Source organism: Chelonoidis abingdonii, chromosome 24 (assembly GCF_003597395.2).
Source record: "Chelonoidis abingdonii isolate Lonesome George chromosome 24, CheloAbing_2.0, whole genome shotgun sequence".
Taxonomy (NCBI): Eukaryota; Metazoa; Chordata; order Testudines; family Testudinidae; genus Chelonoidis; species Chelonoidis abingdonii.
This window is the reverse complement of record NC_133792.1, coordinates 22,770,024-22,798,011: the sequence shown is the minus strand read 5'-3', so window position 1 is coordinate 22,798,011 and position 27,988 is coordinate 22,770,024. Positions and strand designations below refer to the sequence as shown.

The window sequence follows — 27,988 nt, the reverse complement described above, 5'->3', positions numbered from 1 at the left end:
GGGGGGGTGGGGGTGGGGGCGGGGGCGCAGTGGAAAGAGATGGCAGAACTTATAGCTGCCCTGCAAATAGTTGATTTACCTCACCTTAGTAAAAGTTGCAGATTGGGGTTCCCATCTGCCGTTAGATGGTCACCTACCATCTGTAGACCTGACTCATGGAGTTACAGTGCCACTTCCTCAAAAACTGGCCTATCTGGACTCCTGTCGTAATGACAGCTGGGCTAAATGTGAGTGATGCTGGGAACCCAGCCCCGTGGGAGCAAGGAGGCGAGCCCAGCCAGCCCTGTGGGACAGGAGCTGCTGTGCAACCCTCTGACAACTCAATTTTGGGTCCTGACCCATGGGTTGAGAAACCCTGCTTTAGAGCTAGCCATGGTCCCCTTGTCTTGTCCCAGAGTCAGAGTTGGGGCAGGTGTCACAGGTTCCCAATGATGAGCTTCTCTCTTACTGGGACAGTGGAACTCAAGCCTGCTGGCCATCTGGGGATGCTGCCAGGGTTGTCTGTTTGCATTGGGTTGTGCCAGAGAGCCTGGGTGGTAGAACTCATTAGCGCTAGTTTGAGTCCCATGATATAAACTAATGAAGCTAATGAGGTGTCTCATTATGTAGTGCTTTATTTGTGCACATGCAGTTGACTGTTGTGAATGCACCTGTGCTCATTTTGGTTTCTTAAAATAAGGAACAGAAATGAAACTGATGGGACCAAACCCCAAAGCGGTGTACTGTGCCTCTCTCAGCATGTGAACCTGTGCTGTCTCTGCTTTACTTCCCTTGAATTACAGTGCATTGATCACTAGTCTAAAGCTTTGAGCCTGGGCTCACCTTCTGAACATTGTGATGAAGTCTTATGGAAGGAACCCGGAATGTGGTGGTTGAACAGCTGTGGCTATTGGGTAATGGCTGTATTTGAATGAAAAACATTTTTCCCATTAGAAATAGCAGTAAGCAAATGTAAACTCTTCTATGACTAGGGTTGTACTTTTGTCATGGGAGTCAGAGATTAACTTGTCTTTGTGTTCCATGAGTTCTGACATTGGGCTTCTTGGGTGTTGCTAGGTACATGTGACGGTAACAGCTGAACTAATTTTGCTGAGAACAATGGGAGCTGTCAGAAAAAGTCACACCCTCCAGAGGGATGCTCATAAAGTTAATGCTCATGATTTCACGCTTTCACTGGGGAATGAGGCTCGTGGGTACTGTGACATTTGGGGTGGGAGTGGAGTTCTCGAGCTGACGAGCTGGTTTAGCAGGCATCTGTGCTGCACTGCTCTGTTTGCACTATTTGAAGAGGAGGCAGCAATGGCTCTTTCCTGCACATCATCCTGTTGTGCTGCAGGATCAGACCAGTAGACATTGGAAATTGGTTTTAAATGGCTTAAAGGTATTAAATATTAAATGACTATAAGCAGTTTTATTGCAGAAAGAGAGGCTAGTTTGATTAAAATAATGTCCACTCTGACTTTTGGCATCTTGTTTTGTACAATAAATTGGTAAATATTGTCTTGTCTCTAGGATCAGACTGTGGACTCATATAATTTATCATGACAAGGTCCTAGCCCTAACCACAATGACGGTGCTTGTTCTGTAAAGGGCTGTGTGTCACAATTATGAGCCGCTGCACCTGTAGTCCTCCATCGTCCCTCAAGGGCACCCACCTTTGGCTCCTCAGCCATCACCTCGCTTAGGTAGAGACTCTCATCTCTCTCACTTCTGACCGGAGGGTTTCCAGGCTGTACACTTCCCTGCCTGCACCATTGAGGTGTATGCAGTATATGATTGGGAAAAAAATAGTTATTTCTTCTGGCAGTCAGCTACAGTTCTCCGTGGACTAGTTGGTGGTTTTGCACCTCTGTAACTGCAGTTTTCTGAGTCTGAAAAACAATTAAATGTATTTAAAAATAACCTTATTGCTTTGCTGCTCTAGAGGCAAACAGCTATCCAACTCCTGTTACTCTTCTAGGTGTGTATCTTACATGCTGAATTTTCAGTGCTTTAAGTTGAGCCAGTCTAAGAAAAATAATCACCAATTAGATAAATCCTTATTAGACAGAAGCAGGCATAATTTGAAGGTAGATGATGAGTGCCTCCCTGTATGATCCACAGCAGATATCCTTGCTATTTCATTCCTGAACAGAGGCTGCCGTAGAAATGTTCATTAATAATTGTCAAACTGTGATTTCTGTGATAAGAACAAATGTCTACTAGAGACTGGCCTAAGAGTCAAATTCATTCACTTGGGATTTCACCTAAGTTGGGTCTCCTGTTGGAAGAGTCTAAATGCATCCAACTAGTTCTTCTGTGATACTTCAGGGTGAACACTGCTGTCTTTTAATTCAGCTCATCATGTCTGTATACAACTCACTTTGAGAAATACTTCATCTATCTTTCCTCTAAAGCATTTTGGTTACACTTTGAATTGACTCTTAGATGACCACAGTATCCTTGTTTCTGGAACTTCCCTACTTTGGATGACTTTCAAATGGCTGTTTTATCATATGCATAATTTTGAACTGGCTCAGAAGGAAGGGGCACAGCTACTTGGATGCCATGGTAGTGGGCATTAAATACAAGCTGGAATAGAATAGAAAACACAGTTTCTGACTCCTAAACCTTTTTTTCCCTTGCAAGCACTTGACAAAGGGATATTTTATCCCCATTGTTAGTAGCATGAACTCACTTTAGGTTTTACCAGCAAGGTCAGGTCTCCCATTGATCAAACCTGTGTTTGTGTGGGTGTGAGCCGCCTCCTTTTCTCATTTGTTATTGGTCAGATTTAACACCTGTTAAAACCTAGACAGTTTAACAAGGGCAGCTCATTTAATTGCTCTTTCAGCTTTGAGCAGTTTTCCTCTCAAGAAGTTTTGCAGATACTGCGGAGGCTCTGTTGTAGTCTGGAAAATCAGATTTCAATGGCTGAGATTAAGCTAAACATTTGATTGCAGTCTTTCGGTAGGTCCTCTCTCTCTCAACCCCCTGGTGTAGAACTCAATGCACTTTTGCTGTAGCTGCTTCTACTCTGGCTCTGTGCTGCTAAGAGTACATGGAAATGCAGGACCCATAATAGTCCTTGCAGTGCTGTGAAGTCATAACTTTCCAGGAGTCCTTGCACATGGCCTTGGCAGAGTCTGTCATCATGTAATGCTAGCAGGTTTAATGATTGTATTTACTCCATCTAGATATAGAGAAGGTTACCAGGGGAATTCTGCTCGCTTTGCTGCATCTAGTTCCACAAAGGACTGTTGGCATTTGGTTGAGTCTTGAGGATTCTCCAGCTATTGGTGACTTCACACCCTGTAACTCTCAAGGCTTCTATATTGCCAGCAGCATCCTCTGACCCTACAAACTGTCAGTATGGCTTCTTTTTTTCTGTAAGTGATTGTTGGATACCCAGGGTGCTCCCTTTCCCCGGACAGGGTTGGCTGCCTCTGAAAACCCTGGGTATGCAGAGGCTGTATAATCAGGGTTTTTATCTATCTGCCAGATTGTATGCTTCTCTCTGAGGCTTGTGATTTAGAACATCCCAAGAGCATCCACTGTTTGCAATAGCAGAGGATAAAACGCTGTAGATCCTGCTTTAGATGGTCATTACTGGTTTCTTTGAGGTGGCTGAGGGGAGTTCAGGCATTATTGTGTGACATTTTATAGCCTGTCTTATGCAGGAGGTCAGACTAGATCAGGGGTCGGCAACCTTTCAGAAGTGCTGTGCCAAGCCTTCATTTATTCACTCTAAGGTTTCATGTGCCAGTAATACATTTTAACGATTTTAGAAGGGATGTTTCTGTAAGTCTATAATATATAACTAAACTATTGTTGTATGTAAAGTAGATAAGGTTTTTAAAATGTTTATGAAGCTTCATTTAAAATTAAAATGCAGAGTCCCCCGTACCGGTGGGCTGGACCTGGGCAGTGTGAGTGCCACTGAAAATCAGCTCACATGTGCCATAGGTTGCCTCTCCCTGGACTAGATGGTCATAACTTTCCTTCAACCCTTAAAAATGTATGGATCTAGAGTAATATGATGTATTTAAAACAAAATAGACACAATCTGGGTGCCATCCCCCACTACAGCAATTTTAAGATAGGACAAGTTTTGGGTTTATACTTCTATATTAGTGTCTCTCTCATTGTATTGGCCTTTGCTTTAGATGGAAGTCTTCATAGCTTTATGGAAAAGGTATTATAATAAGTTTTACATGTGAAAAAATGAGGATTGAAACCATTATTTCTTTTAGATGCTTTTCAAATAACGAAGATTTTACTTGTCTGATTAGGCATCTGAGTGTTGTTCAGAAACAAAGCTAGTACTGCTTTGCTGAGCTGTTCTGGAAAAAGATGCAATGGTTGAAAGCTTCCATATGGTGAAAAGCAGTCTCCTTACGATGCCTTGACTTTGTATGCACTTTGCCAAAACAAAACAAAACTGGCAAATTACAGTTAGGGTGACCAGACAGCAAGTGTGAAAAATCGGAATGGGAGTGTAGGGTAATAGGACCCTATATAAGAGAGAGACCCTAAAATCGGGACATCTGGTCACCCTAATTTACAGTAGAAGCAATAATTGCTGTTCCCTTACTATCCTGGGAAAGGGAGTCCAGGGGCTCCGAGTGGTGATGGTCAAAGGGACAAAGTATTAAAAGTGAACTGAAATGCTTCTAAAATATACAGAACTGCCAAAGACCTTAAATTGCTCACAGCTAAAGGACCTGATTGTGTGAACTCAGAGTACTGCTGTAGTGCTTACTACTGATAACAATGATCCCTACCTGTCATAAGAAGAGTTTGCTGGGTCAGGCTTTAAATGTGTGGCCTTAATTAGACAGAGACCTATTTAAAAAAAAACCCTGAAAGGTTACAAACTGTAAATGTTGGAATTGGGACCGGATGCTTCCCCCTACATTGGGTATTTGTAGAGTGAACAGCTATGGCAGGAGAAACCCAGAATCTTGAGCCCAAATCCTGGGAGTGAGAGAGGACATGATCCTTACATCATTAGGAATTCTGTTTATGATGCTTGTTTCCCACGTTGCTTGTTACTGATTTAGACTCGCAAAGATATTTTACTGTTTTATTTGAAAAGGATTTCCTCAAAACAGGAAGAGCATATGAAACCCTGAACTCCTGTCTGAGATGCCCAGTACAGTTGCATAAGTAATTTGTCCTAGGGAGAGTGGAGATCACATGGCATCATCCTGCTCTCTCTACCCCTGGCTTTGCAAAGTTGCTTGGTTCCCCTGTTTTTCTGCAGCATTCTAGCTGTGCTGGGTCCTTTGCTTCCTGAGATTAAATCTGGAGCATGGTACAGCCTGCTAACAGTGAGGTGTGTAGTATATTGTGTCCTGGGACAGGCCTTTCAAACACAGGAACTTAATGGATGTTTCAACACCTACCTGATACTCAAAATTGTCATGACAATTCCCTTTGAGGTCTGAAAATAGGATTCACAACCACAACTCAGCTAAACGGAGTCCAGTTGTTGTGCTGCCACTTTGACTCCCATAAGCCTGCAACTAACTCTGAGCATTGATTCATTATGAGAGTTTGTGTGGCTGTATTGATTATATGTTAGAGGTGATGGGTCAGCCTTGTGGCTTGTGCTTTTATGAGAGTGAGAGTTAGTGGGTGAAAAAAAGTTGTCTTTTATATGCTGCTTTTTAAAAAATATATTATTATTTTAAAGTAGAGTCTGTTCCAAACGGAACTGGAAAAGTCTAGTTAATGTACTGAAAGGCTGGACTGGGGAGGGATCATGCTCCAGAGTTTAGAGTGTGGGATTAGCACTAAGGAGTAATTGGCTTTTTCCCAGTTTTACCTCTGACTCACAGTGCAACCTTGGGCAAGTTACTTAACTCTGTTTTTTTTTCTTGTATATAAAGGCAGGATTACACTTATCTCAGGGAGTTGAGGCTTAATATTTGTAAAGTGCTCTGAGATTGTCTGATGCCTGTGGATGGGAATTATCAGAGTCAGAGACATTCCCAGTTCATCTGACTCTCTAAAATGGGTTGCCTCCCCTCTTAGTAAAATCCTTGGTCAACCTTTTGTTGTGCATACCACAGATTTCATTCTGAAGCAGTGCTACTTCAAAACACACCACCCTCTCCACAAAAGAGAGTATTTGTGGTGTTGTGACAGCATGGTTACATGCATTATTTTGGATACTATGCAGAATCTGCAGAACCTGTACATACATAAAGCAACATTCAATCAACCACATGTGTGCCTGGAATAAAATATCAGAGCTGAGCTGTACATTTCTTGCCCTCGAATGAAGGCTAGTTAATGTTTCAAGTTACACTCAAAATATAAGTGATTTCACAGGTGGTGGATGTTGGGTCCCTCCTGCCCCTCCCTGCACCATTCAACCTGGAAAAGACATTCTCCTGCTGTGTGGCTATAGAGCACTGGGTAATGCTGTCTCCTTACCAGCAGATGGAGAAGTAGTTTCCTAGCTGCTCTCATCAGTGTGTAAGCTCCGTCGTTCTGTGGGATGTTTCATTCAATTTATTGTTCGTTAGTGTTAAAAATATAATTCTGCTCTAGACTTTTGGGCTACAGAGACAGCCCTGGGAAGGCTAGGAGGAATGCTAATTTCTTCCACAGATGGACTGTTTGTGTGCCTACTCTGCTAGGCAAGTTTTTCTTGAATCTCTGACCCCGTCCTTGTGGTTTTACATTTGTCTCCTTCCCTAGAGTTAGAAACTCCCACACAACTACTCTCAGAAATTAACCAGGATTAATATAGCTGTGGAGTGAGTGCTGGCAGGAGAGATATGCAGTTCTTTCTATGGAGACAATAAATGGTGCACCTTTTCCCTCCCCGTAAAGGTCCCCAGATTTCTATTTCCTCCAGTTGCCTTGGATTCTGATGGAGAGATTCCAAGAAGAGGAAACCCAGCCAGTGTGTAGACTTAGTTCTCAACACACAGCTACCTGGAATTGTTGCATTTTCGTTAAGCCATACGTTAATGGCATGGTCTTAGTTGTTTTTTAGGCTAATAGGACATGATATGGCTAGAATTACAGCAGACAACCTCCATCTCCTAATTTGCAGCTTTTAGAAAACGTAAAACAGTAACATCTGAGTGCCTGTAAAAAGCGTTATTTCGAATTCACTGGTAGTCTTGGGTGTATGGGAATGTGAAAGCCTCTGGTATCTTGCAGATCCTCTGCTTTCAGGGACTATAACTTACCTGAGAACTTCTCTGTCTGGATCCAGGTATCTTGATATATCCCAAATGGAGACAGATAGATAATATATATATGCTTTTGAGAAAATGCCCCATATTCAAGATCATGCTCTGATGATAAATGTTAAATATTTTTGTTTGCTGTTTAAAAGGGCAATGCCAGATTAAAAAAAAGCCTAATTCCTTCTCTGGGTTAAAAGAAATAACATGGAGCAATGGAACAGCATATTAAAAATCAAATCCACTTACCTGTTTATGCTGTTCCTTTCCTTTTTTGCATTTTCCTCAGTGAAGTGAAACTAGTTAGTTTCACTTTCTGGTTCTTATACACTAATGCCAGTGCTGCCCTGTTTGGGTTGCAAATGCTTCAGGGGAAAGCTCCAAACTAAAAACTGTTCATTGAATTCTTTTTTTTAAAGGAAATGATTTAAAAAATTGTAAAACCTTTACAATCGCTTTTTCATTGCCTTTAGTGTATTCTCTCAATGCAAATCCACGGAGATATAACTTTAAAGAAAAATAGTGTTCTGTTAAGTATTGAATGTCTTGCTGCCTATTTTTAGATATGCAGTTTAAAGGGCAGGGCTTAACAGATGTCATTATGGGAAAGCCCAATTCTGACTTGCCATAGTGCTGTATAGATGAGAAGGAAGGTCTCTAGAAAAGCTAGAGTACAGTGAAAGCTGGCATCCTTTCAGAGCACAAGGCAACCCGCAGTGTCTGTCTCAGGAGGAGAAAAGAAACAATAGCAAATGTTGTTCCTGAAGTGTGTTCTTGTTTTCTTAATCTCTGCAGATCCATTGCTGCTCACTAACACACAAGTTTCTATTTTAGTATTGATGGAAGGGGCTATACTGACAGCATTGGCGAATGATACCTTACCACACAATGGCGCACAGCTTAGCCCGTAAAGCATGCGTGTCCCCTGTGCAGGTGTACCCTGGGTAGACCACTTCTAGGGGCTGGGGAGTTGTTCAGTGTCCATGTCCCATTCAGTTTTTGCCCCCTCTACTTAGCTTGCCAATTGTGGGGATGGTTTTGTGACCTGGGCATTGGCTTATATAGGCTGCTGAACAGATGGCACTAACTTTAAGTTGACCGAAGTTTCTGATGGAGAGGAAAATGCTCCATATCCTGTTGCCAATCCCTAACGCACAAAAGCATGCCCTCAACCACAGAAAAAGCTTTTTGTTAAAAAAAAAAAAAAAAAAAAAAATTAAAAAACAAAAAAAAAAAAAAAAAAAAAAAGTGGTTTCAGGTGTCATTCTGCTACTGTTTTGTGGCTTTACAATCACATTTTCTTTTTTTTTTTTTTTTTTTTTTTTTATAAAGGGTTCTCTGTCCTGTGTTGCTGTAGGTGAACCCTGTGTTACCAGGGCAAACGGTTCAACCGATTAGACACTAAGTGGTGTTAAGTATCCAGAGTAAACTTATTTTAATCTAATCTTTAATAATAATCTCAGATTGTATGTGTAACAATAGTAGGTAAAAAAAAAAAATTGCGATTTTCCTTGTGAGTTGATGGTGTCCTTTTAATTTGTTGCTGAGAAATTTTTTTAACAATACTGTTAGTACACTTTGTATGTGTAACATCACACTGTTCCTCTGATATGGTGAAATGTGTAACAGCTTGCTAGTGTACACCTGTGTTCCCAGAGTTGAGCATAATCTTGATAACCTCCATAAAGGCATGAATGGAAAAAAAGCAAAATTATTTTGCATCTATGGGCAAGGGTGGCAACAATAGGGATGATCTCCTCTACGTGTGTGCAATTTAGAGAGAGTCAAAGCTGAGAACGAGTTGTCACCAGCAACTTGAGATGTTACAAAGGCTAAGTAGCAGTTTGACTGTGGTGAGAAGTCCGAAAACCAGTGGGCATAATTAGAAATGCATGAGGAAAATAACTAGATTGGACATAATTTTTCTTGAGTGCAAGGCCAATTCAACAATAGAAAGATCTGCCAAAGAAGATATGGAGTCTGTGATTAGCAAAAATGAACTGGTAATACAAACTATGGATGTCTGTGTATTTTAAAAATATAAAAAGTATATAGCAAGATTTTTTTTCTCAGCTGCTTTTATACTCTGTAAAAATAGCTTTTTTGGGTTCATTGTCTTCTCCCAAGAAGTTCTTTATAAAATTGGCTCAATTTCCAACTATAACAGCATTTTCTCTGCCTTGCAGCCTCAGCTTGTGTTCTAAAAGCCAAGAATCACCATCAGTAATAGATCCTGCAAAAGGAACTTGATTAACAGTTTTGCTCCTTAGCCCAGCAGAGCTGTGGGAAAATGGGGTAGAGAGGTAATGGCTCAGTTTTGATCACTGCAGGTGTGCGTTAACACACTCATGTTAGATCTGTTGAGGCGAGAAGATATTGGTCTTCCTTTATCAATTTAATATATTTTAAAAATATTGTCAGGGGTATTCAGAGAACTGGGAGGGCAGGCCCTCTTTTACTGGAGCTTGTAAACATCTGACCACAACCACATTTTAACATGATTTCTTAATCACAAGTGCTGAAGGCACCCCCGACAAATGTTTAGTGGCTAATGTAGTTTGACTGACCTTTCTTCAGCTGTGCTCTGAAGTGCTGGTCAGCTGTAGCTTTTCACTTTAACAGAGGACATCATGGCTGCTCTTCATATGAAAATACGCAAGTAAATTAAATCAAAAACTTTTTCTTGGGTTAGCTCACGTGTATGTAATACGATCAATAGTCTACTGAGAACAGAACTTAATCGGGGTTGGGGGACGACGGGGACGACACTTCCACTGAAGCATCCGGGCAGAGATGCTATGCTGGACTAGATCAACTCCTGGTCTGGTCTGGCCCAGCCTCGGAATTCTGATGTTCCTATAATACAATCTTAATGTCCCAGCTATTGTTGCAGACTAACTGGCTAGGAGCCCTGTGGTACTGAAAGATGCTGTATTTTTAGAAACAGTGGTATGTTAACTAACACCCCTTTTTTCTTCCTTTTTCTGGAATGGTTTATTAGAACCAACTTTGTGTCAACCTGTTAGAAGAGGTGTGTTAATTACACTACAGGTGTACTTCTAACTGGAAAATTTGTTCTCCCCTGTGACTTAATGCTGTGTCTTTTTAGGGCCATCAGCAAGTTGGGAAGGTGCTCCGCAGTGTAGTGAGTTAGAACCACTCAAAAGCTGCTGGTAGTTCATTGACAGCCTTGCTGTTTACTGTCGATATCAGAGCAATGATGTTGAGTAACAACATGCATTTGCCAACAGGCAACATTCTGCTCCTCCGTTCTCATGAGACCGTCAAGTACCAGCTGCAGCACTATGGAAATACAGGAGGTTTTCCTCTTCTGCCGCAGGCCTGAGATGGTAGCTTAAGCAGTGTGTAGTGTTCAGTTTCAGATATTTCAGCTATAGTGTTATCTGACAAGGCGCTGAACTCTAAATGTGCTGGGAAACAGTCTAAAAAATAAGACAAGTCTGGAGATTGGTAGTGGCAAGAAATGAAGTAAAGAAGAGGGTTGGATTTGGGAGGGGGAGGGAAAGGGATGGAAAATAAAGGCTAGGGAATGCAGTAACATATGGGAGAAGAATGGAAGATAATTTTGAAAGAGGAGAAAGCAGTGCCCCACCCTTCCGTGGTTGCAGTTTTGTGCATTTACACTCATTTAGCTGACTGACCCTTCTAGTGGATAGTTTACAGTTGGGAAGATCCTAGCATGTTGCTTCCTTGGGCAGCTGCCTGTGGGAAGTGTTTTGACAGATGAAATGCACTGGGCTTATCAGCGTGTCTTCATTGACTGGTGTTTTAGCCAGCGTGGCTTTCTCCCTAGGTTTTAGAGAATGGTTCTAATTGCAGTGGAATATCAATCTCAGACATATTAGAAGCAGACTTATCCTGGCTGGATGGCCATAAAGAGCTCTCTCTGGAAATGTTGCAGTGATGTGAGTGATGTTATTTCAAACAGCAGCCTGTCAGATTCAGGCTATGCAAATACCTATTCTAGGATTGGCACATGTCCTTGACTATAGATGTATTTGTGGGAAGAGTCCCTCAGTACTCCTTACGATTTAAAAGGGGGTCCAGAAAGCATGGCTTCATAGCTTCTTCTTTTTTGTTTGTTTTTTTAGGGGTCTCTTGGAAGAACACTTTCAAAAGTGATCGTGATTTTGGGTGCTTAAAAAGGGATTCTGACTTTGAGGAAGTGCTGAAAATCGCCTGTTTGAGGTCTTGGGCACCCAAAATTGCTAGTCTCTTCTGAAAATCCTGCCTGCCTTTTTGCAGCAATTCTTGATATACCTAGTTCTGGAATAGCATGGCCTTGGTTAATCTGCTCTTCAGAGTTTGGGGTAAGGCACTGCTAAGAGGTGAAGATCACAAAGCAAATTCCATTCAGTGCCGTTTGTTTTCAGCAATAATTTAATAATCACGCAGAAGGGTAATATCTTTATGCTCCAGTGCAGTAGGGAGAGACTGACTTTGACACTAAATTACTCCAGGCTCTTCCTAAATGACAGAGTTGTACAGATGCATCCAGACAACTTGAACAAGGCAGCAGAAGGAAGGGAAAAGCAATAATAAGGGTCCAATTCTGAAAGTTAATGCATAATCAGCGTGTTTCAACTTGCATTCAAGCTGTCTGACATATATTTCATCCTAGCAAATGGAATTTCAACACTCTCCTCTAACCGTTACACACTAGATAGAACTCCATCCAGGGTGCCTTACTATCCAATTCGAGACTGAGACGCATGCCTCTGTAGCATTGATTCCAGGACCTGCTGATGCAAAGATTCAATGTTTCTACTGAGCTGGAGTTTAAGTTCTTGGCAGAGTATCCGACAGAGATTCTACAATAGCGGTTCTCAACCAGGGGTATGTATACCCCTGGAGGTACTCAGAGGTCTTCATCTATCTACATCAACTCATCTAGATATTTGCCTAGTTTACAATGGGCTACATAAAAAACACTAGTGAAGTCAGTACAAACTAAGATTTCATACAAACAGTGACTTGATTATACTGCTCTATATACTATACACTGAAATTGTAAGTAAAATATTTATATTCTAATCGATTTATTTTATAATTATATGGTAAAATGAGAAAGTCAGCAATTTGTCAGTAATAGTGTGCTATGAGACTTTTGTATTTTTGTCTGATTTTATAAGCAAGTAGTTTTTAAGTGAAGTGAAACTTGGGGTACGCAAGACAAGTCAAACTCCTGAAAGGGGTACAGTCATCTGGAAAGGTTGAGAGCCACTAATCTACAAAGCAGGAAGAGGTTAAAGTACATCTTGAAGCTGTTAGAGGGTAGCAAAAATGAATTGTATTTAATGGTTAAAATTGCAGGTGGTTTATCTAGTTTTCCCATTTGATCAGATCTCTGTCTAGACTCCTCCACTGTGGGGTCTGAGTCTGGACGGTGTTTTCTCAGAATCCACTCCTTGCCTTCGGGATGACGATGTATTTGATGGGTTGTGCAATGAGCCGTAAAACCAAAATTCTCCCTGGATTGTCTGCTACAGCTAATGGAAGTGTGGCAACAAAGGGTTTAGACTGACATTTCCCAAACTGCTTTAGGAATTTGAGAACAAACAAATGGGAACTGGTCATTTAGGTTCCTTAAGTAGCTTTGAAAATCACAGCCTTAGTTACTAATTTTCTCAGTGTTTAGAAAAGCCCCTGAAATACTTCAGAGAGGAAAAAGCCAAGGGCTCACCCAGGCTCTGCTGAGACCCAGCCAACAGGCAGGTTGAGCAGGTGGTGTCCCACACACATGGGATCTCAGGTTGCTTATAGTCCTGCTGGCTGGTTATGCAATTGCCTATGAGTCCTTTATTTTTAAGCAGCTTACTGTAGTGGTGGCAGCCTCATCAGAGAGGCCAGAGATACCAGTGCTAAACACGATGACTGCAGTGGCCGCAGGGCTGAATCAAGGCAGAGGTCCTTGCTAAGGGCCCAGTTGCTGGAGTCATGGGGTGATTTCCACCTGAGTATTCATCATTACACTGCATTTCTCTTCCTCTTGGGCGCAGAAGTGTGATGCGAGCCTAACCAATGCTGTGCCTGAGCCTGCAGACAGCCTCCTGCAGAGTAAGAAGCAGCTGTTAGAGCTGGGGAGAACCCCAAACCCATCACCAGATGGAATGGCTCACCTTCTGTTGAGGGTAATGGAGACCCCCTCACAGAATCCTCCCTGTTCCTGCATAGACCCAGCCTGCCTGGAGTGTGGGGATGGCAGTCCCTCTTCCCCTGACGAAGTGCAATTCTGGGGTGAAGGGCAGTAATAGTTCACTTCTGCTGCTCTTGTCCGTGCTGTGATGCTAAACACATTTATTTATACAAATCAGAATTAAATATATTAAAAAGCACCTATCCCAGGTTATCTCTAGCTATGCTAACAATTGTTAAGAATTGCAGTCTGCACTAAGAACACGCTCTGTGTTTTGTGGGGAATCCCTTGTGACGAGGCTGTAAATGAGATTTTAGTCAAAAGGTTTTTCTCTTGCTTAACCGAATTAATAATATGTAGGGGATTAATAGCACTGCTTGGTTGTAAACTAGAGCAGGCTAAATGACATCACGTTCGTGTAGCACTTTACATCCTCGAACGCACTTTGCACACATTCAGCTGACCCCCATTAGAGTTATCGTTTCTTTCTTCCAAATGGGGAAACAGCCATAAAGGCTTTGTCTAGACTAGAGAAGTTCACCATGCTACCCACCTAGCCTGATAGCAAGACACACAGGAGTTACAGGCAGGGCTGGCTCCAGGCACCAGCTCAGCAAGCAGGTGCTTGGGGCGGCCAATGGGAAAGGGCGGCACGTCGGGCAATTTGGCGGCAGGTCCTTCCCTCCGAGAGGGACCTAGGGACCCGTTGCCGAAGAAGAAAGCAGCGTGGTTCAGCTACCACCAATCGCTTCCCCCCCACCACCACCACTTGGGGCGACAAAAACCTGAAGCCGGCCCTGGTTACAGGTGTGCTCAGAGGCCTTTAGGCAGTAGCAACTTCAGAATGAATTTATCTTGGGGGGTTGGGGAGATGACTTAATCTCCCACCACCTAGGTCCTCATCCTGGATTCTACTATCCCTAATCCCTGTTATTCCTCAAATTAAGCTAATCCACCCCACCCCCCAAGCCAGTTCAGCAGCATGCCCAGCAGTACATTCTGTTGTATTGAGTCTGGTCTCTTTTTAAATGTCCCAGATGTTAGGGCATCTGTCTCTGAACATTGTTCCACAGCCAAAGTCCTCCCTGAGGTGTGCCACAATATTAGTATCCTTAATTCTTTGTGCCACCCTTGATTCTTCTCCTTCTTTAATCTTTTCTTCCAGTCCCTGGGCTGTGGTTATTCTGTTCCTTCGACCCCCTGCGCTATTATCACCAAGCTCTTACCCTGAGCTTTTAAAATTTTCCCTCAAAGCCTCCATCCAGGTCATTTGAAAATTGGTGTTTTTCTTCTTCAGTGAACTCCCTTCAGCTTGTTGGTCTTTTTTTGGTATTTAGGCAGACACAGACATACAATTCTGCAACAGTAACAATGCCTAACTCATATATGGTGCTTAGGAGAGCACTAGTCTCTCCTTGCTATGTGATGTGATGTTTTGAACTGTGCTGTACTCACAAACGGAAGTGGCTTTTTATTTATTTATTTATTTTACCATGTTTCACTGCAAACTCACAATATTTTGCACTCACATAGCAACTTTCATTTGAATATCTTGAAGCTATATATATACAGGTGAGCAAATATTATTGCCCTTTTACATATAGGGAAATGGAGACATTGGTTAACTTGTCCAAGATTACACATACAGCAGGAATAGAACCTAGTCCTTCTGAGTCCCGGGCCTTTGCTACAAATGCCACATGCAGCTGCCGTCTCCGGTTGGTCCACTCTCATCTCGGAGATCTTTTCTAGGCATTATTGCTTTCTGGGTTTCTTCCTCATTTAGGTACCTTCTCAGGTTATTTCCCCGGATGTATCAGTGCATTTTCCTGTGATGAACAAACTTTTTCTTATTTCTGATGTCGCTGAACTCCCTTTATATTTCTCTTTCCTCTGGAGTTGGCAACTTTTCTAATTTCTGAAAATTCCCCCCGTCGCTCTTCCCCTTCCCTTTCCTCATTGCATGATCCTCTCCCCCCAGTAGGACTCCATGGCTAGGTTCCCCCCTTCCCCCAGGTAATCAGCCTTTTGGTGTCCAGTCAGTACATACATGGAGAGAAACCTATCTCATAGAGCTGGAAGGGACCCCAAGAGGTCATTGACTCCAATCCCTTGCCTTCACTAGCAGAACCAACTACTGATTTTGCCCCAGGTCCCTAGGTGGCCCCCTCAAGGAGTGAACTCACAACCCTGGGTTTAGCAGGCCAGTGCTCAAACCACTGAGCTATCCCTTCCCCCGTATGTAACTAGACACTGCCAGGTTTCCTTTTTGACCAGTCTTTGAAGTTGAAAACCAGACACCTGGCAGCCCTACCCTCCTTGTTGTTATCTCTCAGTTTAGTAATGTCATGAATGCACTTGGTATCCCCCACACTCTTTTTCCCATCACCCAGAGCAGTGAAAATAAATTGGGAATACGTTTGTGTGTAAAACATCTTTATCCTAGTACACCTCTACCTTGATATAACTCTGTCCTCGGGAGCCAAAAAATCTTACCACGTTATAGGTGAAACCGCGTTATACTGAACTTGCTTTGCTCCACTAGAGTGCGCAGACACCCTCCCCATCCCCCTGAGCGCTGCTTTACCGCATTATATCGAGTGGCGCTATAACAGGGTAGAGGTGTATATAGAGTCTGCATTTAGCCCTTCTGTGCCTTTTGTAAGTTGCATTCAATTCCAGTATCTGTGTGTTAGTTAAGAGTGTGAGAGTCTACCCCTGGTCTCCTTCAGGGCCACGCAGATAACAGTTGTGTGAATAGCCCTTTCATGATTCATCCCTACATTTTAACAGGCCCCTTTAACTGAAGCATAAAGCCTTGTTTGCCCAAAGCCAAAAACATGAGGAATTTATGGTACACGTCACTTTTGCCAGTCTTAGAGCCAACAATCCGTACAGGACTGAGGGCATGCAGTAAGAGGATCTGCAAGATTGTTTGTGTTCCGTGTTCCCAACCAGAAGGCTTCACAAGGCTTAAACAAGCTTTTAATATCCTAGAGTTCTTAGCAAGATGTTCTTTGTTAAACTCACTAATTAAACAGGAGGGAAGCAGCTGCCTCTACTTGCATTCAGTAGCCCTATTGGAACAGAACACAAGTGGGTCCAGTGGCAGGTGTGTACTATGAATGAAGAATGTAGTAGGACTCTCTATACAGTTTTTGCAGAATCTAGTGGCCTGCTTTAGGTTCTTTGACAAATGGCCACAGAGTCTTAGCTTCCCTTTTAATCTTATCCCTTTGTTGAAAAAAATGCACAAAACCACTGAGGCAGGGAGACCGAGATGCTAGAAAATGCATGTAAGTGAAGGCTCATTAATGTTTAAACTGCCTGAAAGGCAAAGGTATGGAAAGTAACCAGTGTGGATTTGCAATATTAAAAATGCCAACTTCAAATATTGTCTGCAGGGCCAGCAGGAAGGTAATTTAGAGGGGAAACAGCTGCTTGGATTTCTGTTTCTAAGATTAAGTGATGGCTTGAAAAAATAATAAACTGTGGTTTTGTAATTCAAACTTTTCACATATACAGATGTACATTGGTAACTGAAAGGAAAGTTTAACTTTTCTTTATTTGGGAGCAAGACAGAAGAACTGAGATCGCAAATCTGTGGCTGAATCAGAGTATTTACATTTTATTATTCATAGCAGAGTGTGTGCTAGCACGAGCCATAAAGAGTACTGCAATATGCCACATGTGTTCTGTTTGCTGCTTTCCTGCCGCACCTCATTGACCTCTGGTGCCCTTAGTATTAGTGGCTGGAGCAGTTGGTGCCAGGTCATAGGCAGCACTTAAGTTAAATATCCTTCCCTTCCTCTGCTTTTCAGAGGGCCATAACTTGAAGCTGTTGAATTTTGTGTACAGACCTGGTTTATTTTTATGGTACAGTTGGGCAGTCTTTCCCATCCTCTCAAGGACTGGGGTTTTTTCTTTTAGGGCAATTTTATGTCTTGTTTACACCTGAAAGATTTAATCTACATTTATTTTAAATGCAGTAGATCAGGTGGAATGATTAAAGTGAGAGCTAGAGCATGGGACAACTGATAAAGTTAATTAAACACGTTTATTTTGATGCTGAAGATCTTGATGAGTGTGTTTTAGGGGTTAATGTAATAGGAAGTGTGCATAGCATGTTTAACTAAATACACTTCAGGAATTTGGTGAACAAAACACAACTATTACGACCCTGAGGCATAATGCAGACGTAAGTTCAGCAGAGTGCCCAAAACAAAGGGGGCCTGATCCCAAGCCCATTGGAATTAGTGGGAATCTATTGACTTCAATGGCATTTGGAGCAGGCTCTGATCTCTTAAATAAAGAAAACCACCTCTGATTTGTTTGGCATTTTCTCTTCTACTTCCTGCTCGCTCCCCACCCCTCTTCTCAGGATTTGGCCTGAAGTTTGGTTAACACCTACCCATCCTTAGAGCTGCTGCATCCAAGTGAGTACAGCCCACCTTTCTGTGTTATGTCTGGGTGTTAGGCTGGTGCAGAAACTGTTCAGCAGTTTTGCAGCCTTGTTAATGAAAGGGCAGTTGCATTCCATTCTGTGCTAAATATATGGCTAGTTGTAGTTGTAAATAACTTGGATCAGCTGGGTTTTTATTGTATCAGAATTGCCACACCCAGCTCACCTAGTCTCTGTCAGGGTCAGTACTCGATGCTTTGGAGGAAAGGGCAAGAGAATCCTGCAGCGGATCTTCATGAAATAACCTGACCGTTGGGGATCTTCCTCCAACCACTGACCATTATAAGTTGGCTTATGCCCCTAAAGCCCAAGGAATTGTATCCCTTATACAAATAAATAAATCGATCCTGTCTAATGGAAATGTGGATGGTCTCAATAGCAGTAGAGAAGTGTAGTCCTACTAAGTACTTGGCCTCAATGATTGTTTGTGACAATGAGTTCCACATGTTAATTGTTACCTGAGGAGCCTGTAATCTAAGAGCTGAATTTTGATAGCCACTTTGTCTGTGGGCTAATTTTTTTAGGCATTCGGGGTGGTGGGGATGGTGTTTGATGTTAGAAGCACCTGGCATGCCCCCCCTTTGTAAGGGTTTAATCTCTCTCTCTCTCACACACATACTCTCCCCCATTAGACATTGACCAGTTTTTGATTGTTGAGCAAACTGAAAAGCTATATGTAGTTTGTTTTATTCTGTCAGAGATGCCCATATTCTGATTTAGCTTGGAGCATATTGGTACCTTTTGGTTTAGTTGCAAATACAGTTGTATGACTCATGTACAATAATAAAGGAAAAATTGTCTTTGAAATTTTGCATGTGACCGAAAAAGCCACATCCCTAGTAATCCAAAAAGAATTTTGGAATTAAATTGAAAAATTTGGGTTTTTGGCAACATCTTTCTGCTGTATTTTCATGTTGCTGCCTTATAAAATTTTGCCCAATGGGTTGATAAGTGTGAAAAATATAAATAAAAGCAGGTCTTGCTCCTGTAGCATCATCACATTTATTACAGCTCTATTTCCGAAGCCATTTAGGTATAATATAATGCTTCTAGTGAATAATCTTCTGCAGTAAATGATGTAGTCTAACAAGCCTGTGGATCTCAGAACAGTTCATTTTGGATGTTAGTGGTTTCATAATTAATACCTCACTTCCTGAGGCCACAGACAGATGTGTGTTCTGAAATTACTCCAGGTTTTCTTAGTACACGTTGTATAGAAGAGCAGGAACTCACACTTTAGGATGTTCGAAGCTAGAAGTTGCTTTTAAATTCTTGATGAATATATTCATAGTTTGATAATAGGTTTTCTACTTAAACCATAAGTGAATAATATCCTTTGTTATAATTATTTATGTAGTGCCTAATGTGTGCGTTAGAGACCATAATAAGATAAGCCCCTGCCCAAAAGTGTTTTATGTCACTTACACGTTTTGCTTTCTGTTGTGTTTAGTTAGCCCTATAGAGAGTTCTCTTTCATGGGCCTGTAAAGACTTGAAGGAGGCAGCCTTGCACACTGAGCTCCTTTTATTTATCCACTTGTCACTTAAGAGTCAGTAGCCATTTTTTAATTCCTTCACCCTGCTTGGTCTGTCTTCAGTCTCAACCCCAGGCATCCTCCCTTAGACCTAAACGGATTTTCATGGTGCTTTCACAGCGAGTCTCAATTTAGTTGTCACTGATGTGTTGGGTTGTATGTAATGCGGGTGCTGAGATACCATGGTGATGGGTCTAAGAATCTAGCTAAGGCTGGTATTTGGAATCCCTTTAAGACTGAGCTGAGACCATTCCATTTCTTGTTCTGAAGACCAGAGGCAGTAGTCTGTTAAACTTTCTGTTTTCAGGGGCAGGAGGAAGCTAAGATTTTGATAAAGCTAGTAATGTAAACTGGTTAATTTCATTCATTAATCACATATTTGGAGTAATTTTGTTACCTTAGTCCTGAGTCCTCTTGAATTGCAGTGTTTGTGGCAGGTGTAAGGTTTGCCATAACAAGCATCACAGTGCTATGGAAATTACATTTCTGCTAGTTTTTATAATAAACTTACGTTTCTTCAGATTTGATCTCTCAGCTGTTGCAAATTGCATCTGGTTGAAGTCCAGGCTGTAAGGGTTGATGGTTGTGTGGCCAAAACACAGCATTGGTGTTTTGAGATAGGCATAGATTTTTCAAAACCACCCAGTGATTTTTGGGTGTTTCAGTTTTTCAGGGCCCAAACTGAGTGTCCCTAAAGAGCCCTGATTTTCAGAAAGTGCTAAATTCCCACCCACTGAAAGTCAGGCTCCTTAAAGATGCGCCAAGAGGGAGCCCAAAATTGGAGGTACCCAGACTCACTAGTCACTTTTGAAAACCATGACCATGACTTCTGTGCCTCAAATATTCTAGTTTACAAAATGAGACACAGAAATCATGGTTATGATTTTAAAAGGTGACTAGTGAGTCTGAGTATCTCTTTAAAGGAACCTAGTGCTGGAGGCGTTAAGGAAGCCTAAATAGTTATTTGTAAAGTGCTTTGAGATCCATAGGTGCTACAGCTGGCTGAAAACTCCTGAATTTTGAGTTTTCTGTGAAAAATAATTAGATTTTCAACTAAAACCTCTGCCCTGAACATTTTCCAGATTTTCAACCAGCTTTAGTAAGAACATAGGCTTGGCAAAGTGGATCAGACCTATAGTTCATCTAGTCCAGTAGTCTGTCTGACAGTGGTGACGGCTAGGTACTTCAGACAAAGTGCAAGAAACACCCCTTAGTAGGCATAGTCTACCCTTTGGGAAATCTCCTAAGCCATAATAGAGATCGGGTTAAATCCCAAAGCAGGAAGATATATATATCTCTTCCAAAAAAAAAAAGTTTAGTATCTACTATTATAACTCTAGCTATTCAGGTTATGCCTGCAGATAGCCAGTCTGTCATTGTTGGAAGGGGCAGTGTGAATGGAAAACATGTTTGTGTGTATGTATATTGTTGCTCTGCTTGTTGCCCCAGAGCAGCAGTGACCGGTCCTGTATTTCCACATTGTCTTCATTTTCATCTCGCTTCCTCCTGCCCCTTCCATATCAGAATGTTGTTTTCCTTTGTTGCCCTGCAGGAGAGGCGATGAGCCTCAATCGCTTTATGCATCGGGAATGGGCAATAAAAGGCAGTGACGCCTGTGTCCAGGCTGTAGAGGGAGAATGTAATCATTGCCTCGGCAGCCTTCGCTGCTTCTCTAGGAGTCTTTTGTGCTGGCTGTAACACCTAGGTGGCTTGGTAACAGCCAACCTTTGGTCCCTTATATAACAGTGAGGAGTATTTACTGCAGCATACACTGCCAAATGTACACCTCTATTTAATTATAACTTTGGAAGAGGAAAGCGTTATTTGTGAACGTATAGGGGAACTGTTGGTCTTGCCTGGAGGTTGGGTACCTTAACCTGATTTAGCTCTTGCTTCTCCCTTTATGGGAAAGTCCCATAGGCGAAGGGTGGTCCAGTGGCTTCGAGTGTTAGTCTGGGACTCAATTTTCTATTCCCTGCTCTGCCACAGCCTCCCTGTATGGCCTTGGGCAAGTCACTTAGTCTCTCTGTCTCAGTTTCCCACCAGCACAGTGGGGATAATAGCACTGCCCGAATTCACTTCAGTGTTATTGAGGATAAATATATTAGACTGAGGCACTTGGATACTGTGGTAACAGGGGCCAGGTAAGTGTCTAACATAGTCTGTAGAAAGATTACTTTCTCATACATTTGTTTTTAAAGGTCTCCTATAGAATTTGATAGACAATTTTCTTCCATAGATTTCTTTAGGATGCTTAGAAACCTATAGAAAGGGTATTGCCCTTGTTAAATTCTGATGGACTGTAGAGTAATTTCTGTAGAAATCCTATTACATTTCTATAGAAATCTATTTATTTCAGCCCTGTTAAAATCTATAATGCTTTTCCTATTGGTACAATATACACTTACACACAGGGTGGATTTGGCTTATCTGTATGTTCCTGATTATTGAGAGAACCTGTATTGTCAAATTGGGACCAGCTCATCCTTGAGGTGGGTTATAGATGCAAAGTAGCTAACCTGTGGATGATATGCGAACCTTAACTTTGAATTTCCTCACACTTATGTTAAAATCTCAACTGTAAAATTGTTTTAAAATAAAAGGTGATACATGAAATTTTGTGAGCGTTGAGGCAGTGTTCTTCGTCTTCAGAAGGGAAAGGTGAGATCCAGAGAGTCAATTAAATGCACTGCTTTTGTGTTTGAACATATGACCATTGGTAGTAAATGCTCTGATGCACTGTGCATCGTTCCAAGTATTGTGTATGACCTGCGCTTTCGTATGTTAAAAAGTTATTTGGAACTTGTGTGCTGAGCATGTCCTGTGAAGCTTCAGAAGTCTCCAACGTCAGATTTTCTTCAAGCAGATACAAGGCACAGTCTGCACTGGGGGTTTGGAGGTCAGAAAGAAACAATTTTTTGTTTATCACAGTCTGCTCACACAAATGGGGCTGCGGGGGAGAGAGAAATGAAATTTAACCACTCCCCCCCCCCCCATCTCCTTTGGGTGGGAAGCAAGCAAGAGAAATTTCATCTTTGGAAACTAAACTTGCTTGACTTTACTAACTTAGTTGACTCTTGGCATATTATTGGGAGCAGCAGGAGTTTTACCAGTCAGTGGTGCATCCCTGTGCTATAATTGCATTCCCTTTCAGGATGCTCATGTGTCAGAGGGTGTGTCCACATTGTAATTAAAAACCCACGGCTGGCCTGCGCCGGCTGATTCAGGATCGCAGAGGTCTGACTAAGGGGCTGTTTAACTGTGGTGTATAGGGCTTGGGCAGCTAAGAAGATAATGGCCATACTGGATCAGACCAAAGGTCCGTCTAGCCCAGTAGCCTGTCTTCTGACAGTGGCCAGTGCCAGGAGCTTCAGAGGGAATGAACAGAGCAGGTAATCATCAAGTGATCCATCGCCTGTCGCCCATTCCCAGCTCTGGGACCCTCCCACTTTGCAGGGTCCTTGAACCCAGACTCCAGCCCAAGTCTAAATGTCCACACTGCAATTAAACAGCCCTTTAGCACAAGTCCAAGTCAGCTGGCATGGGCCAGCCACAGGTTTTTAATTGCAGTGCAGACATACCCAGGGTAGGAGAGATTTCTGTTTTTGCATGCTGTTGTAGAAGGGAGAAACCAGAATTTCTGTGCCATTCTTTTAGGAATTGGGACTTAAAATCTTAAACATCCACAGAAGAGAAGGGTCAGAACTAGTCTGAACATTTTCCCATAATGAAACCTCCTGAATTGTTGTTGTTCCTCTCAGCATGTTGATGCTTTTAAAACCAGGAAAAACTATTTTGCTGTTTCTCCGTCAGTTATTTTGACACTAATCAGTGCTGCGGATCTTGTTTTGATTGGTGTCTTGATGCATCATAAAAAGAGTTGCTGAAAGAGTTCAATTATAATATCAGCAATTCTGCCAAATGTATTGAGCTGTTCTGAAAAGCAACTTGTCTTTCCTGACCCAGATACACAGTTTCCCACTGTGGTAGATGCTGCCAGAAAGACCCTTGGCAGAAAGCCAGAAATAAAATTATACTGCAAAATTATGCTCCTTTCCTGATCCAAGCAGCATTGTGTGTGTTATGATGAAAAATCACCTGCCTTTTGCATGCAGAGCAGAAATTAAAACTAACTAGCAATTAAAGCTCCAGGACTCTTATTTTGATATTAACCATCCTCCTTAATTTCACTGAACATAACTTTTTTTTCTTGTATGCTGAATAAACTGCAGCATTTTTTTTGCTGCTGGGTCTGATCCTACCCTGCAAATCCCATCCTACTTTGGGACCATTCCTTCCTACTCTCCGCAGCATTAGTTCTCTCTCCAGTTCCCTTGCTCTCAACTCTGAGGCCAACTCAGATGTCTCAGGATTATTTGTGTTGCCCTTCAACCTGCTGTTTACGTTACAGTGCCTCACGTGCTGATGCTGGACTGAAGGAAAGATTAGAAGGGCAGAGGGTGCTTTAGTGCCCCAGAAAAACATTGCTGGCTTGTTCAGTCTTGCTGTAGCATTGAAGTAGTTGTCATGGACCCTGGACTCTTCCAACAGCCTGGCCAGATGCCTGAGCAGCAGAGAAGTGGGGATTTAGATGACTAAAGAGTTCAATGTCCTGTGATCCTGTTTCCGTTCCCCAGTTATTCCAGCAGCATTTCTCTGTGCAAGGCGCTGCTCTGAGCTGCTGGGTTGGTAACAGGTATCCAAGGCTCCCTTTTCTAAGGGGGAAATGGAGTCTCAGCTGCCTTGTTAATTTCAGCCCATGTGGAGTTTGCAGACCTGTTGCTCCTGTCTGCCACCTTGCCAATCAGAAGTATCTAAAGACAGCTGAAGGGCTGCATGTTGGTATGTCCAAAACTATTTAAATGAGTATCTTTAAGTCCAGGAAGCACCACTGACAGCTGCAGGAGTAAACCCCGTTATTAAGGTGACATCTCAAACTCTTTCCTTCACTCATCTCATGCCCATGCCAAAAGTTCCTTGTGAAAGATAGGGTGTTTAATGGAAACATTTCTGGGCCCTCTGTGGCTATGCTGCAGCCATTGCTAAATTGGTTACATTGCGATTAAGATGAGCCTCAAGAGCCGGTTTCCTGATGTGTTTTTCTTCTGTTGAGAGACGGTGTGTTTTTAAACGTCGGAGTTCTGGTTATTCCCAGACCTGCGGTGGAGACAGTTTAGAGAGCATGAGTTACCTCGTTTAGTGCTGGTGTGTAATAACACTCCACATTGCTATAGTGCCTGCTGTCTGAGGATTAAAAAAATCACATCAATCCTCCTCACCTGGTCCTGGTGAGGTGAGGTAGTATTATGCCCATTTTACAGGTGGGGAGTGAGGCACAGACGGTAAGGGACTTTCCCGAGGTCACTCATGGCTTTGTTTATCCTAGAGGCTTTTCCTGGAAAATTCATTGCAAGCTGTGGTGGTGCTAGCTGTGTTGTAGCCCAGGCACAAGCGGCTTTTACCATCATGTCCTTTAGGCCACCCCTTAGCAACGCCAACTGTCCTCTCTCAGCTAGTGCTGCTGCAATGGGCGGCCTCTGTCGCTTAGTGCTGCAGCCATGGATGGAGCTGTCTCAGTTGGGGGCTGGTCCTAGCATAGATGCTCTGTAGAGAGTTAGTGGCAGAACAAAGCTGCTGGATTAGAAAGATTGCAGTCCGTTTCTCTGAATTCCTTCTGATGGGCCTGGTAATAAGCACAGGCCTTAGCGCTCAATCCAGATGGCTGGGGCTGTTTGGCTTCTGTTTATTTTCCACTCTGTGCCTTGTTCTTAAAGTAGCATCTGAGTTTTTAGAAAGCAGGCTCCATTCTGTTTAGTGGTTTTATTAAACGTTCTCTCCCGGGTCTGAACTGCCTTAAGGTCGGGTTTTTGTTGTTGTTGTGCTGTTGTTTTTTGTTGACACTTCTGAAAAGTATGGTTGGGCAATTAATAATTTGAAAGAACACTGCAGAACAGCTCCAGCTAGAATTGTGTGGTGATTTTTCTTCTTCCTCCTGAATAATATTGATGAAGATGGGCTGTCATCTGTAACGCCCTCCCTAATTGGAGCACATTGCAGCCATATTCCCAGACCTCAATCGCTCACTTTTGGGGAAAAGGGCAGGGATTAATGGTGACTCTTGTCTGACTTGTTTTGCTTGTTAATGAAACCCGCAGCCTTTCTGAAAAGCTGCATTGTTCTGCCCCGCTCAAGGATAGCATTGAAAGGTGTTGATGCTGCATAATATTTCCACTGTGCAGAAGAGAGAAATTAGCCCTGGTCACAGCTGTAAACATTTGCTTTCAAGCTATTTCAGATTTTCAGAGTATACAGAAAAGAGCTCACTGCCTGCAGAATTGCACCCTGAGGTACATTTGTTCTCGGAGCTCAAGAGGTGGATTGCAGGCTTGGCCTCTAGATAGTCGGACCGTCCGCCCAGCAATTTAGTGAAGCATCAGTATTTGCTCAGTCAGCCATTTCCATCCATCTGCTTTCAGTGTGTTGTCACCTATAAACTGCAGGTTATAGCAGTCCTGGACAGGAGTCCAAGATGGAGCATAGGTTGATGTCTAAAGACTGTGGTGATGGGCACATTTGCTAAATCCAGATAGAGGCCTTCCACCTCATGCTCTTGATCCGAGAGAGAATTTCCACCTGGTGCTTGTAGGAGGAAGGAAGGCTGGAAAATACAAAAGGCAGAAATGAGGATAAAAAGTAGCATGAAAACAGGTCGTGGTTTGAAGGGAGAACTTGTCCTGGATGGATTGGTGGGCTGGGACCATGAATAACAGGCAGAGGAAAAGCTTGAGAGACTTATTGGAAACCACCCAGCACTCCTGCGAAGTGGGGACATATTACCCCTGCTTTGCAGCTAGGGGGCACTCGGGCACAGAACCGGCTTGACCAAATGAAAACCAGTGTCACAGCTGTGACTAGAACCAGGAGTCCAGACTCCCTGTCCTGTTTTTAAGCCAGTTGGCTGCTCTGGTGAAGAATGTTTGACACACAGTAGCTGTGCTGAGCAGTGGCAGAAGGCTGCAGACTGGGTCCTGGCTGACAGGGTTGGGTGGAGAGTGTGGCTCTTACATGTTTCCTGTTAGCACAAGGGCGAGGCAGCAGTCTTTGGGGGCTGAACAAGGCGGTGTGGAGAGGGGAGAATGGGGGTTATTTTAAAGGATAGTTTGGATTTTGCAGTTTGGCTACAATGAGCTCTGTTTCCACGCCCGGGACACTGTCCTGGGGCCTCAGCAACTGTTCTCCAGGCGGGAGATGGTGCACGAATGCCTGGAAGACCAAGTCCAAGGCTTGCTGCCCTGGGCCCCAATCTGCAGTCACTTAAATGTGTGTAACTCTGCTCACGCGAGGTAACCATTGACATCAGTGGGCTGCACAAGTGAATAGTTCTCTGCATATAGGAGCGTTTGCAAGGATTGGGTCTGTGCAGAGTAAGTCTGAGACTTTAAAAGCTGCCCCAGGGTCTGGACCCCAGTTCCCACTGGAATTTTAATGGCAGCTTTGGCATTTCAGCCTGCAGTGGGAGGGCAGGACTGGAACTTTCTGAGGCCGGAGAGCTCAGCAGGTCGTGGGTGTGTGCTATGAGGGGGCTGCATTGGTGGAGTGGGAGTCTTAGCCTGGTTGTGCAGTGCTCCCTATTGGCCCTGCCATGGAAATAGCGCACTCTAATTTGTTTCTAAAGGCAAATATACGTGTGCTTATTATTCAAGCTCTGTCCCTATTTGGGCTTTCAGGGCCCTTTGTTGGCAGAGGCCCTGGCTTCTGTGAGCCTCTCCAGGGGGATTTGTGCATTTGGCAGCACTAGTAGTTTAGGGCAGCCATCGTCACATGTTAGGATAGCAGCCAATGCAGTCTTTCTGGTGGGACTTGAGGAACTAGGTCCCTCAGGGTTCATCTCAATCCATCTCTCTCCCTATGAACCTGTCCCATCCTACCTCTCCCCCCACCCCCAAAAAACCTGGTTTACTGTAACCACAACTGACCCCTTCATTATTTATATGTTCCTTCAACCCATCCTCATATTCAACCAGAAGAGGGGTAGAGGGGGCTGTACCAGACTCTTTCACTGGCTGGCTGGTTGGTTGGTTGGTTGGTTGTTACACTGTGCTGTATCCCAGGTGCATAGTCTGGAGTTTGGAGGGACGTCTTGATAGACAACAAATTCCTCCCAAAGCTATTAGTCCTGTAAATCTGCTTCACTTCTTAAATAGGCACACAGTGAAGAGGACTGTATTGCTCCCTCTCTAGCTATGTTCAAATCTGTACGGGGCACAACATTTTAATAATTTTGTCACACCTCTGTAGTTAAAGCACCTACTATGCTTTCAAGTCACTTCTCCAGTCCCTATGCTGTTGGCAAAAGCAGGCTTAACCTTTAACAATGTCAGGATTGTTTGATGTGCAAGATCGAAAGACACACGAAAAAGAGAGCACATGTCAGCCGGCAGGATTTTACCGACTGGCTTTCAACCCACTGCAAATGTCTCTGAAAACTTCTGTGGTGGTATATGGAGTGAGAGGGAAGCGGGAGTTCTTTGCAAGGACTGGGGTTCCATAGTGCGCCCTGAGCTCAGACACGCTCCTTTCTGTCATGTGGTACTTACTCCATCACTGTGTCCTCCTCCTCCTCGCTGAGCATTTATTTGCAGTTGCAT

At 43.0% G+C, this 27,988-nt stretch overlaps 1 protein-coding gene across 2 annotated transcripts in view; it reads left to right on the top strand.

Annotated features, from left to right (window-relative positions):
• STRBP (spermatid perinuclear RNA binding protein) overlaps nucleotides 1–27,988 on the top strand; it is an 89,710-nt gene that overhangs the window by 19,928 nt on the left and 41,794 nt on the right. Inside the window, exon 2 of one of the 2 annotated variants that reach the window (XM_075060636.1) lies at nucleotides 17,726–17,780. The exons of the other annotated variant lie outside the window; for it this stretch is intronic. The gene's annotated coding sequence lies outside the window, so the exon portion shown is untranslated. The remainder of the gene's footprint in view (nucleotides 1–17,725; nucleotides 17,781–27,988) is intronic. 2 annotated transcript variants of the gene reach the window in all.